Here is a 14,713-nt window from a genome sequence, read left to right on the forward strand (position 1 = left end):
ATCAAACACCTCGACAATCAAAGGAAGTTCCGGCTGGAAGCGCTCCTGACTCCTCTCTAGCTCTTTTATCGCACAGCCTTCTCCTAGTCTTGCTCGAGTTTTGCTTCCTCACCTTTAAAGGCTCTAAACATTCCTTAAATTCTCCTTGGTCACTTTTTTTTTTTTTTTAATTATTATTAAAGCACCTTTATGCTACGGGTCGCCATTCGGGTCAAAGGCAAAGGCGGCGGGACCTGAAACTTCATGCGGGGGCCAGCGCTAGGCGTTACCATAGAGAGGAAGCCACCTCTCTGGGCTGAGATTACAGTCTCTATGGTTCAGCCTGGCCGGTGGCGGTAAGAGGACACAGGGAGACCTCTCTGCGCAGGCGCATTTTGGTTTTTCATTTTTTTTTTTTTTTTTTTTTTTTTTTTTTTTTTTAATCCCCGCACCAAGCGCTTAACCTCATTGGGGTGGAGGAGAAGGCGGTGGCTGTCCGGTCCGCAGCCGCAACAGTAGTGAATAATAGAACTGTAAGTACCGGGTTTAAGACGAAGAATGCTCAGAATGGAGTCCACTGGAGGGCCCTGCTTCTTTTCCGGGCGGCGGCGGGCGCAGGGTCCGGGTGGGGACGGTGTCCAGTGCTGTCAGCCGCTCTGGGGTGCACTTTTGGGGGAGGGGGCGGCCCTGGGTTGGGATCTGGGTGAGGACCCAGGACGCGCGGCCTCCGGCTTCAGTTCTGATTGTAGGCTGCTTTGCAGAGGGAGGTGGGGCGGCTGTGGGGTCAAGCCTGGCTTTGTGTGACTGTCTCTTTCAGACCCCACCCCGGGGCCCCTTCCTGACCCGGAGTCTCCCCTGGCCGGCTTGGGAGACGCCAAAGCAGCCCGGGGATCTCTTTGAAAGGAACCGAGATTGCACTGAGCGGGAAGGGGCTCCAGGAGAGGAAACCTCACTACAACTAATCATCGGCGAGTGATGGGTGTGGAGAAAGATTCAGAGGGAAGAAGGGGTTGTCGGGGAGGCAGGCCCGGCGGCCGGTGCCCCCAGCCTGGGCCAGACAAAAGCGGAGCAGCCGGGGCCCAGCGGGGTGCGGAAGGTCCCCTTGTCCCAGGAGGGCCCCTCATGTAGGATCTTTGCGAAGCAGGGAAGAGCGGACAAGCGCTGAGTTAAGCCTGTGCAGCCTCTCCAACTTGCCTTTGTTGTTCTTCGGTATTGGCAGAGCCGCTCTGACGAAGATGAGTGTGTGATCTTGCACGTTGGTCTGGTTGGATACAATGGAGCGGATTGAATCTTGCTTTCCATTTTATGAGTTGCTTGGATGAGTGTGGGGTTTTCCAAAGTCAAACTCATTACATAATATATCTAGATTTTAAAAATAACTGTGTTTATTTCTTAAATTAAAAGAACAATTAGTTAGAGCCTTAAAGCGTGTGTGTCGCATCCGGATGGATTTCTGTGCCGGGATTCGTTCATGAAACACTGACCTAATGGTGGAACCTGTGAGTTCTTTAAACCTGATACTTTAATTTGTGATGTGGCAATGAGCGCTTTGGACGCTCCAGTCCTTTGGGAGATAGTGATGTGGAAGGGTCAGGAGCGATGCATCTACCTTGCACCAGATTCAGGTGCCACAGGCTAGTATCAATTCTGGCCTTAGAGATGATAATTTTATTGTTATTCATGATATATATAGAACTCTTGTTATGAGGGATCCTAAACGGAATGGTCCGGTTTTCTTATTCATGGAGTAGGAGCGAGAATGGCAACATTGATGCAGCGACGTAGAGATAGGGAAAATAACACAGCGCCCCAGAGAACTGAGTACTTATCTTCTTTACTTGCTAAGAAAGACTTAAATTTTAATGAGCTGTTTGTTCATTCATCTTTGTAAAGTTGACTAATTGCACCCTTGTAGCAGTAAAACTCAAAATTTCAGTTTCTGTAAGTCATTGTTTATTATGGGCAACATGTAACTGTGTTAGTTTTTATTGTCAATGTGATACAACCTCCTTTCAACCTGAGAAGAGGGAGCTGTGACCTGGGAATTTCCCAGATTAGATCGGCCCGTGGCCATGTAAGCTTTCTTGAAGGTTGAGGTGGAAGTGCTCAGCCCACTGTGGGCAGCACTCTCCCTAGGCAGTCCTGCCTGTATAAGAAAGCTAGCTGAGGCAGTCTGTTTTCTGTGTTCTGTTTTCTTCTGCTTTTTTTGATCTGAAGTCATGAAACTCTCTGTCTTGCTATGAGGACTCCTTGTGTTTTGTGTGCCAACTTATGCTAATGAAAATTTGTTTGTAGGCTTCTGAATTCTGGCTCCATGTCAAAATTAGAGGAACACCTTACCTGGCAAGATGTTATCCCAGTTTTATGAGTTGTAGCTAGGGACAGGCTGCTCTGTGAGCAGATTTCCTGCCTGACTTCTTTGAATTTAATTACTCTCTTACCTCTTACGGAATCGGGACACATTTTCTCCCATGGAACTCTATCACTGAAAGTTCAATCCCATGTGAACCAGTGATTTTAAATGTCAGAGGTTATATGTCCCAATATCATGCTCTGTGTGAAGAATATCTAGATTCACCCCTTCACTTCCCCATGAAAGTAGAGGATGGTAGAGGTTCATGTGGGGGAAATAGTGGATGAGAGGAGATCCAGCATCATCTCAAGTGTAGACTTTGGAGATCTAACTCTGATGTTGGTTGGGAACACTTGTTCCTTTGTTGGACTGTTTTTTTTTTTTTTTTTTCCTGGCCTAAGTAGAGGAATGAAGTTGTAAACTTGGGTGATTAAGGCAGCCTTGATATCAACTGCACCACCCCTTTTGGATGAATGAATGCCTATGGATATAGCTTTTACTATTTCAATGTTTTAAAATGAGTTTGCTCTTCTGTATATGTTTATTAACTTTTTCTGGGGGGGGGGGATATGATTTTACAAAGAGCCTTTTCAAACTTTAAAACAGTGAGGTCTATTTGTAAAAATAAAGTTTTGTGTATATATATATATATATATATATATATATATATATATATAAAGAAAAAAGAGAAAGCTAGCTGAGTGAGTCAGAGAGCAAGCCGGTAAGCAGCAGTTATCTTGGATTCTGCTGGGAGTTCCTGCTTTTGCTCTTGCCTTGACTTCAATAATGGATTGTGACCTGGAAGTGTAAGCCAAGTATTACCCTCCCCCCTGTAAGTTGCTTTTGGTTATGGTATTTGTCACAACAAAAGGCAAACCAGAGCAGTAGATGTCTTAAATCTTTAAAGCTTTAATTAATTGTTTACTTATTTACAGTGCTAGGAATTGGCCCCAGGGTCTTGTGTGTACTGGATAGGTTCTTTGTCAATGAACTACATTCCCAGTCTTTAAGTTTTAAATTTTTTTTTACATTTATTTGCTTATATATGCATCTCTGTGTGTGGTGTACATAGCAGACATGTGGCAGTTGGTCAAAGGACACATGGAAGGACAGGTTCCCTCTTCTGTGTGGGTCCCTCAGATCCTCAGGCTTGGCAGCATGACTTGCCTTTACTCACTGAGCTATCTCACTGCCCTGCAACATTTTCTTTAATATCGATAGCAAGCAGAAGTCTACAACTTAGAGTGCTTGCATCAGTAATAACTTTCAGAGTAATAGAGTCTCTGAAGTATATCACAGACAATGGTTTTATATATATATATATATATATATATATATATATATATATATATATATATACACACACACACACACACACACACACACACACACAATAAGATTCAGATCCTTAAAATAGTTTACATGGATGGTGAGGACTGATTGGTCAGAGGATACTAGGGTCATCATTTGAGTGTTTCCTTTTGGATTTTGCTCCTCCTACCCTCACAGTTTTCTGTTAATTTTATTTACTTGAGCAGAGTAGTGTCTTGGTTTAGAAGTTTGGGTAGATAATTTATGTCCTTGATTATCTATTAATCTTAGGAATCTACTTTAAGTCAGTTTTGATTACATTTATTTATTAGCTTATGTATTTTTTATTAGTGTATGTAGTGTGAGTGCTAGGTACATGGTATGTCGAGATCAGAGGACAACTTTTCAGCATCAGGTCTGTTCTTCCACTCTGTGTGTTCTAAGGCTCTGGTGGCAAGTGCTTTCACCTGCTGAGCCGTTTTTTTAAAAAAGATTTATTTATTTATTATATGTAAGTACACTGTAGCTGTCTTCAGACACCTCAGAAGAGGGAATCAGATCTCATTACAGATGGCTGTGAGCCACCTTGTGGTTGCTAGGATTTGAACTCAGGATCTTCCGAATAGCAGTCAGTGCTCTTAACCTCTGAGCCATCTCTCCAGCCCCTGCTGAGCCATTTTAAGAGTCTTAAAACCAGCTTTTAAATAAACAGTACTTTTAATTCTGCAGTATTATTGTAAATATAGGCATCTAAGGGTAAGTATTAGTCCCAGAGTTGAGTTTCAATAGCTGTCAGTTGGATAAATGCCAGTCTGGTCCCCAAACCAAAAGCTAGCAGTAAGTAGTTGATAGTGATAAAGCACCTTTAAGATTGGAACCAGTTAGAGATTTACTTGAAGATAAGAGAAACATCCAGTTTTTATTAAAACAAATACAACACAGAGAAGAAATCACAGATGACACAGCTCTTGATTTACAAAATGTACTTGACAAGAATGAAGCATGCTCTCTTTACTTCCATAAGGCATGCATACATATGAATGAGCGTGTGTGTGATGTGTGTGTGCGTGCATGTGCACATGCGTGTTGATTAACGGATCTGTAAAGCACTACCATTTCCAGGCCCTCTCGTCTCAGGGCTTTGCTGATGTTCCCCTGGTTTGTATGGCATCGTGTCCTCATCCCACCTCTGCTCATGGAGCCCAATAGGTCTGAGAGAGTGTGGCATTTCTTCCATAGCACCTTGTTGACTCCTCACTCCCTGCCTGTAGTCTCTTCAGTCTTTCCTATTTCTGGTTTTATCCCTTGGCTTCCCTCTCTTTCTGCTTCCCTCTTGGATATATATTCTTCTTTAGATCCTTGGGTATAGGGAGCTTGAGAACATTTTGTGATGGTGGCTCTTGTGACCCATGTGACTTGAATACTAGTGGAAATGTTGATTGTGTGAAAGAAAAAGGAAATGTACCATGGAGCTGGAGAGATGGCTGAGGGCTTAAGGCTCTGGCTACTTTTCCAGAGGATCAAGGTTTGGTTCCTAGTATCCACATGGTCACTTACAACTCTCTGTCATTCCAGTTTCAAGGAATCTGGCTGCCTCTTCTGACCTCCAAGGGCAACAGAGACTCATGGTGCATAGTCATACACATAGGCAAAGGCATCCATATACCTAAAATCAATAAAAATATCCCCCTTCCCCATGTCGATAATAGAGTAGGATTGGAGCTATGGAAGAGCTCTTAGAGGCCCCATGGGCCACTCTCTAACCTGACATCTGGAGTGTCCAGTCTCCAGCCTCAGACTGCAGGTGAACCACCCTCTTTGTTCAGGACAGGCTTTGCTTACCACAAATGCTTTACACTGTATCAAATCTAGCCACTGTTCATACTGGTTGAGATGAGTTTTCCCCACAAAGCAGTATGATTTAAGTCGGTTTCTTTTCCACATACAGCTCTCTTCATATTCTCATGGACAGTCAGCAGGCTTTCTTTAGATTTAGATTCAATTTTTTGCTGAACTTTTTCAGGAGTTGGGTGCCATCTCTCAAGAGTTCTACTTAACAAAGATATACATGGTTCCAACATGCCAGGGGCTCTCAGTCTGAGTCTGTGTCACACACGTTAGGAGTATGCAGACAATATTAGCTGTGCCTTTCTAGTTTAGCTCTTGGTGCTCAGCATTGGAGCTTCATGCTCTCCACACATGTGCTCTGTCATTGAACTATATTCCAGTATTCCTCCTGGCTTAACCAGGGATCTTTTTGAATAGCTCTCCACCCTATGTTTTGGGTGGTCTCTACCGACCCTGGAGCTTGCTGATTTATACAGACTTGTTGGCCAGCATGCTCCAGGGACCCTCTTGTCTCTACCTCCCATGGTTAGGTTATACTCGGTGTGATGCCTGCCGCTTTGCTGCTGCTGTTCCTCTTCCTCCTCTTCTGTGGGCTTGTAGGGGATGGGACTCAGGTTCCCATGCTTGTGTGGCAAGCACTTTACTGACAGAGCCATCTCCTCAGCCCCCTGCTTTTAAGTGTTCTTTTTTCTTTCTTTCTCCCTTCCTTTCTTTCAAAATCAGTGTGTGTGTGTGTGGTTATGTGCCATGGCACACTTGTGGAGGTCAGAGCACATCTTTGGGAGTTGGCTCTTTCCTCTACTATCTGGGTCCTGGTGGATCAAACCCAGGTAGTTAGGCTTGGTGGCAAGTTTGTTCCTTTACAGGCTGAGCCACCTTGTTTGCTCTTTGTCTTCTTTAAATGCATTGTGTAAAATAAAACCAAAGTCTTTCATGGGACATACTAGAATACACAGCTGTTTTTTCAAGTTAGGTAAAATCACAGCAACACCTTTCAAACTTTGCTGTGCATTCTGGCTTTACTTTAGGCTTGTTTTTTATTTTTTTATTTTTATTTATTTATTTATTTATTTATTTATTTATTTTTGGTTTTTTTTGAGACAGGGCTTCTCTATGTAGCCATGGCTGTCCTGGAACTCATTCTGTAGACCAGGCTGGCCTCGAACTCAGAAATCCGCCTGCCTCTGCTCCCAAGGGCTGGGATTAAAGGCGTGAGCCACCACTGCCCTACTTTAGGCTAGTTTCTTTGTATAGTCTTTTTCAATTTAAGAAAAAGGGTGGGGTGGGCTGGGGTAGAGAAGAGCAGTAGAGGGCTCGTGTTTTTATAGCTGTAGAAGGATGATGGACTGACACTGAGTGACCAGTCCCCGTGACAGGAAGAAGCTTACATTAGAAAGGAATTCATCATGCTCTCTTGGGGACCTTGTTGAATGACCAGGCTCTACTTCTTCATGCCTTCTTCATGCCCATCCAGAGATTTGGTGAGCTCAGTATCAATGGAAGGTACAGTGTCAGCTACCCCTAGATGACTCTGGCATACCTTGCAGGTTGAGAGCTCTGCACATATTGCTTAATGCTGTCAGTGATGACATTACAGAGTAAAAATGTAAACAGTCACCCAAAGGAGGGGTGAAGAGAACTAGAAGGATTGATTCCTGCTGCTGTGGACCCCACTCTCAGGCTCCTCTGGAGACCTGTGTACGTGTTTGTGTGACTGGAGTGGAATGGGGTGGTAAGTGCATGTAGAGGCCAGGAGACAACCTCAGGCTTATCTCTGGAGCTGTCCACATTATTTTCTGAGGCAGGGTTTCTTACTCCTCTGAACTTAACTGATTTGGCTAGGCTGGCTGACCAGAAACCCCAGAGTTCTCTCCAGCTCTGCCTCCTGAGTGCTGGGATTACAAACTCGAACCATCATGCCCAGCTTTTTCATGTGGTTTCTAGGGATTCAACTCAGAACCTCATGCTGGCAGGGCCACTGTTTTACTGCCTAAGCTGTCTCTTTAGACTGCAGACTCATCTTTAAAAACCACATTTTTAAAAACAATTAGTGTGTGTGTGTGTGTGTGTGTGTGTGTGTATGTGTGTGTGTGTATGTGTGTGTATGTGTGTGTATGTGTGTGTGTGTGCTATAGCTGTGCACATGTTGAGGTTAGGGGGAGTCTGTTCTCTCCACTCTGTGGGTCCTGAGGCTCAGACTTAGATTATCAGATTGGTAGCAGGTGCAGGTACCTTAACCCACTGAGCCCTCTCACCAGCTCCCACCCCTCCACTCCTCCCCTCTTACATCAGTGGGGGTATATCCTTCTAAATACAGTTCCCTCTTTTTGTAGGGATAGAAATGGATGACTTCATAGTGGCAACAGCCAGCTTTTAAAAGTGAAAGTGATTTTCAAAGCATTTTATTGTTATTAATCCCTTTTGCTCCCTTCTAAGCTCTAAGAGAGTGGCCATGCTGGCTTTTTGCAGATGGGACACTGAGGTGTGTAGGGGACACAGAGCCTTTCGGGGCTTGTCCTTGTGTTTTCTTCTCATAGGCATAAATTGGCTAATTTTATTGAAGTTGGGGTTCAGGGAGCCTTCTGATCCGTTTACCTTGTGAATAGCTGCTGTACCAGGTCGGCTCCTTTCCTTTAGTGTGGATATACTTGCTTTAAAAAACAACCCCCCAGCTGGAAGAGGTGGTGTACACCTTTAATCTCAGCACTTAGGAGGCAGAGGCAGGAGAATTTCTTAGTTTGAGGCCAGCCTCGTCTACAGAGTGGGTTTCAGGACAGCCAGGGATACACAGAGAAACCCTGTCTCGAAAAACCAAAACCAAAACCAAAACCAAAACCAAAACAAAACAAAAAAAACCCCAAACAACAAACAAAACAAAACAAAACAAAAAAACCAAAAAAAAAAAAAAAAAAAAAACCCAACCAAAAAAACAATAAAAAACAACCCCCAAATCTTTGGGTGCTGGTGGCACACGCCTTTAAATCCTACCACTTAGGAGGCAGAGGCAGGCAGGTTTCTGTGAGTTCAAGGCCAGCCTGGTCAACAGATCAAGTTCCAGGATAACCAGGGCTACACAGAGAGACCTTATCCTGAAAAGCAAAAACAAAAACCACAACAAAAACATAAATTTAGCAGGGCTTTATCAGGGTATTATCATCTATAATCTCAAAACTCAGGAGGCTATAGTAGCCTGGATACATGACTTTATCTTGTCCCAACTACCCCCCTCCATAACAAACAATAGAAAGGAAATATAAAGTTTTGTGCTCACATTTATTAATGTCTATGATGTGTCTTTTAGGAGGAAAAAGTCTAGAACTGGAATCTTGCCCATCTTTCCCATGGCTCACTTGGATATCTGTCTTCGATCAGAATAACTATTCTGAGGTCAATATTTACACCTCCAGCCTGTTTGTAACTTGCTCAAGTTAACTTTGCAGGTAGAATCACCTACATTAATTGACAGCTGTATTACTGTAATGTAGCAATAATACATGAAGTTCTAGTTAGAGAGGAAAAACCACATTTAACCATCCTAGAGCTGTGTGTGGCTGGGGATTGGTTTCGGAACCTCAGGGCTGCAGCAAACACTCGGCAGGGATGTGCAGCAAGCACACTCCAGACCCTCAGTCCTACCATTTCTCTCTCGTCAGAGTCAGCACCTCTTGTATCCCAGGCTAGCTTTGAACCCACAATGTAGTGGAGAATGGCTTTGAATTCTTGAACCTTGTGCCTCCACCTCTCATGTGCTGGGGTTACAGGTGTGCTCACAGTTTATGTGGTACTGGGATGGAACCTGGAAATGTGTGAATTCTTGGCAAACACTCTATCAACCAACTGAGGTCCTTCCAAACTTCTGTAGCTATTTTTTCTTTCTTTAGTACAGAAATACATTTACTTATTCTGTGTGTGTATGTTCATGTACATACGTGCATGTGTGCATTTGTAGGTTTGGTGTGCCACATGGTTCAGGTGTAGAGATCAGAGCACGACTTGGAGGAATCAGTTCTTTGCTTTCTCCATGTGGGTCCTGGCACTGAACTTAGGTGGACAGCCGTGTCAGCAAAATCCACATCCGCCGAACCATCTCTACGCGTGCCGCAGTGTGTGCATGCAGACCAGACGATAGTATATTGTAATTGGCTCCCTCCTTTCACCTCTTGAGTCTTGGAATTAAACTCTGGTCAGCCGGCTTGGTGTAAGTGCCTTTACCTACTGAGCTGTGGAAGAGGCCTTCCTGTTCTTATTTTCTTTTGTTGCCAATAGTATTTCCAAAGTCATGTCCAGCTCTTGCTGGGTGAGACAGATCAGTGTTTGTCCACATCAGAATGTGGCCTCACAACATTTCTGAGGCCTACCTTCAAGTACTTCTTTATGGTTGGACACTAGGGTCGAGCTTAAAGTATTTGCTAGTCAGAATGGCTGTGGGCGGGGCCAAGGTTTCTGTTTTTTCAAACACATTCCCCAAGTGCTTCTGAGGCCACTGGAGTTTGAGAGCAGCCCCTGGAGACTACCTTCTGGGTAATTTTCTTTAAAGACGGTTTCTTTCCTGTGGGTTAAGGCTGAGTTTCTTATGAACGGCTGCTCAGACATGCTACACAGAGGCCTGTTGTGTATCGAGAATGAATTGTGTAGCAGGTCTTTCCCAGTGAAGAGTGGCTGGGCTCACTCTAGGAACAATAAGCTAGTCTTTGAAAGAGAAGTTGAATTTCATTCAAACAGCTCCTTCTCGGAAGTCTCCTTGTGGGGCTGGAGCTGTTTCATTTACGGTTTTGTTCAGTTTTGTTTTAAGACAGTGTCTCATGTAGCTGGGCTGCCCTTAACTTCCTATGTGTATCTATACCCTGGTTTTTGCAGCATTGGGGATTGAACCGCAGGCCTCTTGTGTGTGCTAGGTTTGCTTTTCACCTCCCCAGTTCAGACTTGGTCAGTAGGTAGCCAAGGAGTACCTTGAACTTGTAATTGCCCTTCGTCTACCCTCCGGACTGCTGGGGTTGTGTTGTGTGCTGCCTGTGGGATTTATTCACTGTTGAGATCAAATCCAAGGCCTTACTGACTGAGCCATATCTCCAGTTCTGAAGGTTTTGATAAGACATGGAGCTCTGACCCAAGCCTTTTCCTTGGGCAGTACATGGATGTATCATGCCGTCATAGTTTATAGCTGCCATAGATTAAATGCTGACCCCCTTACCAAGCACCAGTCTGTGTCAAAAATAAACTTGTATTATACTAATTTTTATGGCAGCATTTAAAGGCTGGTGCTGTACCCTTATCTCCCTTGAGACAGGGTTTCTCTCTGTGGCCTAAACTGACCTCGAACTCACCAAGATCTACCTGCCTCTGTCTCCTGAGTGCTGGGATAAAAGGTAGGCCACCACACTCTGCTGTTTTCCGTTTATAATGACAGGAAGCTGAGACCTGGCTTTCAGATGCTTGGCTGCTCTTCCCTTTCTCCCTCTTCAGTCTCTGTTGCTGTCCTCCCCATCCTACCTCATCCTCCCCTTGCCTCTCACTTTCGTACGTGGTTGAATCTGTTTCCAGCTGTTGAGGTGTGGATCTGGGAGGGCAGTAGTCGGGTGGGATTTGCAGAAGAGTCTTACACACTGGTTCTGCTGTTTTCCATCCCACTAGCACCGTGAGGTTCCAGTTTCTTCACAGCCGTACCTACCCTATTTTCTGCCATTAGAAAACTATGATTTCTATTTATAGTGTGTGTGCAGTGACAGCTCATTGTGGTTTTGATTTGGATTTCCCCAGTGACTAGAGTGCAGAGAACCTTTCCACGTGTTTCCATCTGAATACCTTTGGAGGGATGTCTGTTCAAGTCCTTTGCCCATTTTAAAGTTGGATTGTCTTTGTGTCGAATTTTAAAAGTGTTTTAAGTTTAAAAATAATTTACTTATTTACTTGTGTGTGTGTGTGTACACGAGCATGTACATGCTATGATGCACATGTGGTGGTCAGAAGGTAGTTTGTGGGAGTTGGTTTTCTTCATCATGTAGGTTCTCAACTCAGGTAGTCAGGCTTAGTGGTTCGTGCTTTTACCCACTGAGCCATCTCATTGGCACCAGAAATTTGTTTGTTTCGTTTTTTAAGATTTTTTGACAATTTCAGAATTTATATAATAAAGTTCCTTATCAGATATATGATCTTCAGATATTTTCTCACATTCTGTAGGCTTCCTTTTTTAAAAATATAGATTTATTTTATTTTATTTTATTTTTTTGTCTTTTGCCTATGTATTTGTTTGCGTACCACCTGTGTGCCTGGTGTCATGGAGGCCAGAGGAAGATCCCCTGGAACTGGAGTTGCAGGCAGTTGTGGCTGCTGGGAACTGAACTCAGGTGCTCTGCAGAGCAGCCTGCACTCTTACCCAGTGACACATTCATTGTTGCAGCCCCTGGGATGTCTTTGATATAATGGTCTTTGACACAGAGCTTTCAGATTTCTAACTTGTTTGTGTTATTTTATTTTATTTTTGTTAATTACTGTCATGTTTAAAAGTTTACTACCAAATTCAGGATAATGGAGACCTACCGATCTATTCTTAGGTTTTTTGTTTGTTTGTTTGTTTGTTTTGTTTTGTTTTGTTTTTTGAGACATGGTTTCTCTGTGTAGCCCTGGCTGTCCTGGAACTCACTTTGTAGACCAGGCTGGCCTCTAACTCAGAAATCTGCCTACCTCAGCTTCCCGAGTGCTGGGATCAAAGGCGTGCACCATCACGCCCGGCTTCTTCTTAGATTTAAAATTTTCAGATTTCATTCTTCCCTCCCTCCCCTAAGCCTGAGCTCTTCTGCTCAGCATCTTGACTAGTTTTGAGTTGCTTTTTGTACACGTGTGAGGTAGCAGATCCATGATGATGATTCTACATGCGGGTAACCAGTCATCCCAGCAACATTTGCAGAGCACTAACTGGCTTAAACTTGAACGTTCCTGTGTGTGCTCTCTCTCAGTAACTTTTATATTTTGCTTTGGACTTTTATTTCACTGCCTCTTTTTTGTTTGTTTGTTTGTTTTATTTATAATTTGTTTCATTTTTGTTTTCTGAGGCAGGGCTTTTCTGTGTGGCCCTGGCTGTCCTGGAACTAGCTCTGTAGTCCAGACTGGCCTCAAACTCAGAGTTCTGCCTGCCTCTGCCTCCCAAGTGCTGGGATTAAAGGCGTGCGCCACCACGGCTCTTCAAGATTTTTAACTGTTCCTGTTAAGTCATATTTTGAAATGTTGGAATCAATGTTAGGTTTTAGGAATTTGTTAAATGACCTACTGTTTGGTTAAACATGTTAGATAGTATACTAGGAAATACGTTTTATTCCTGGCTGTAAAAGCTGATGTAAGGTTTGGGTGGGTAGTAGTTACTTTCCTTGTTGCTATGACAAAGTCAAGAAGCCACCAAGGGAGGAAGTGTGTATCTCAGCAGTCCACTAGGGAGGGAAAGGTATGGCCGCCAGAGCAGGAGGCAGGTGCTCACATGGTGCAGCCTACTGTTAGTAAGTGGATAAAAGCCCCTTGCCTACCTTGTTTTTCATCTCCCACTTTTTAATTAGAATTTTTATTGCATTTTTAGTTATTTTACTTTGTGTGCGGGGGCGGGGGGGGTCAAAGCTAGCAACACTCAAGTCACAGCACACTTGTGGAGGTCAGAGGACAACTTTCAGGAGTCAGAGCTCTCCTTCCACCATGTGGGTCCTAGGAATGGAACTCAGCTTGTCAGGCTTGGTGGCAGGCACTTTTACTCCCAGAGGCATCTCTCCAGACCACTTTTCCCTTTTTATCCAGCTCATGGAACGGTGCTGACCACATTCAGGGTCAAGACCTTCCCGTACTGGTTAACCAAAGGTAGACAGTTCCCCATAGATGTGCCCTGAGATTTATTTCCTATCTGATTCTGGGACTTATGAAACTGACAATAAGTATTAATGATCAGAGGGTGATATATGGTAGACATGGTGTTATATGTCTCTAGTCTCACACTCAGGAAGCAGAAGCAGAGGAGTTTGAGTTCAAGGTCAGTCTGGGCTACATGGTGAGACTCTGTCAAAAATTAGGGGTGATTCTGCATTTGAGTTTTCACTTTTTTTTCTACCCTAACCAGTTTCATTTTAAATAAATACTTAGTTTCAAAATTATTTTCCTTTTTTGCAATGAAGTCTGTGTTTTTCTACCAAAATTCAAAATTATTTTCCTTTTTTGCAATGAAGTCTGTGTTTTTCTACCAAAATGGAGTAAACAGCATGAGCAAAGTGTTTTGTCTGGACATTCCAAAGCTGAGCTAGGGAAGGCGTGTCTGCTCTCTCTCTCTCTCCCCGTCGGGGCCTGTGATCCTGTTTCCCTTACTGTGCTCTTTAGTGCTCATGAGTGTCTAGTGTTACTCGTCCTGGTGACAATCTTCTTTCCGGAGCCCTTTTCGAAACCCACAGTCCAGATGTGGTGAAGGAGGCCGAGCTCTGCAGTGTGACCTTGATGTTTTGTTTCCCAGGATGTTTCACTCCAGGTCAGGATTTCTTAGCATCTGGGTAGGGAAACACCTGTGTCATCTTTGGTGCTGTTTGTGTGCCTTTGCGCCTTTTTACCAGTGGACTCGAAGATAGATCATTTCTTTCTTTCTTTCTTTCTTTCTTTCTTTCTTTCTTTCTTTCTTTCTTTCTTTCTTTCTTTCTTTCTTTCTTTCTTTCTTTCTAAGACAGGGTTTCTCTGTGTAGCCCTGGCTGTCCTGGAACTCACTCTGTAGACCAGGCTGGCCTTGAACTCAGAAATCCGCCTGTCTCGGCCTCCCAAGTGCTGGGATTAAAGGTGTGCGCCATGACTCCCGGCTTCTCCTTCATTTCCTAGTTCTAAGCAGCAGATCAGAGGGCAGAACAAACACAGCTTTTGAGGGACAGTTAACAAAGTGATTGACCATCTGCTTAAACTCTGGACTGGGGACTTTGTCTGTAAAGTATTGTGTTAGATCTCCAGAATTCTCTCTGTCTCACACACACACAAGTGTGAAAAGCTAGGTGTGGTGGCCCAAGTTTGTAATTCCAGTGCTGGGGAAGTGGACGAGTAGATTCCCAGAGGCTCCTAGCCAGCCAGTCTAGCCAATAAGAGATCTTACCTCAAAAATAGATAGATGATAGGCAGACAGACAGATAGATGGATGATAGACAAAGAGACAGACAGACAGACTGACAGACAGATGAATAGGACTGGTGAGAAAGTTCCGTGGGTGAAGGGCTTGCCACA

General features: G+C 43.9%; 1 protein-coding gene across 33 annotated transcripts in view; it reads left to right on the forward strand.

The window, feature by feature from the left end:
• The first annotated feature begins 423 nt into the window (after nt 1-423).
• Clasp1 (cytoplasmic linker associated protein 1) overlaps nt 424-14,713 on the forward strand; it is a 207,252-nt gene continuing 192,962 nt past the window's right edge. For all 33 annotated transcript variants that reach the window (XM_085840302.1, XM_085840310.1, XM_085840351.1 and 30 more), the window contains exon 1: nt 424-512. The gene's annotated coding sequence lies outside the window, so the exon portion shown is untranslated. The remainder of the gene's footprint in view (nt 513-14,713) is intronic.

Source organism: Mus caroli, unplaced genomic scaffold (assembly GCF_978045245.1).
Source record: "Mus caroli unplaced genomic scaffold, Mus_caroli_1 scaffold_1, whole genome shotgun sequence".
Taxonomy (NCBI): domain Eukaryota; kingdom Metazoa; phylum Chordata; class Mammalia; order Rodentia; family Muridae; genus Mus; species Mus caroli.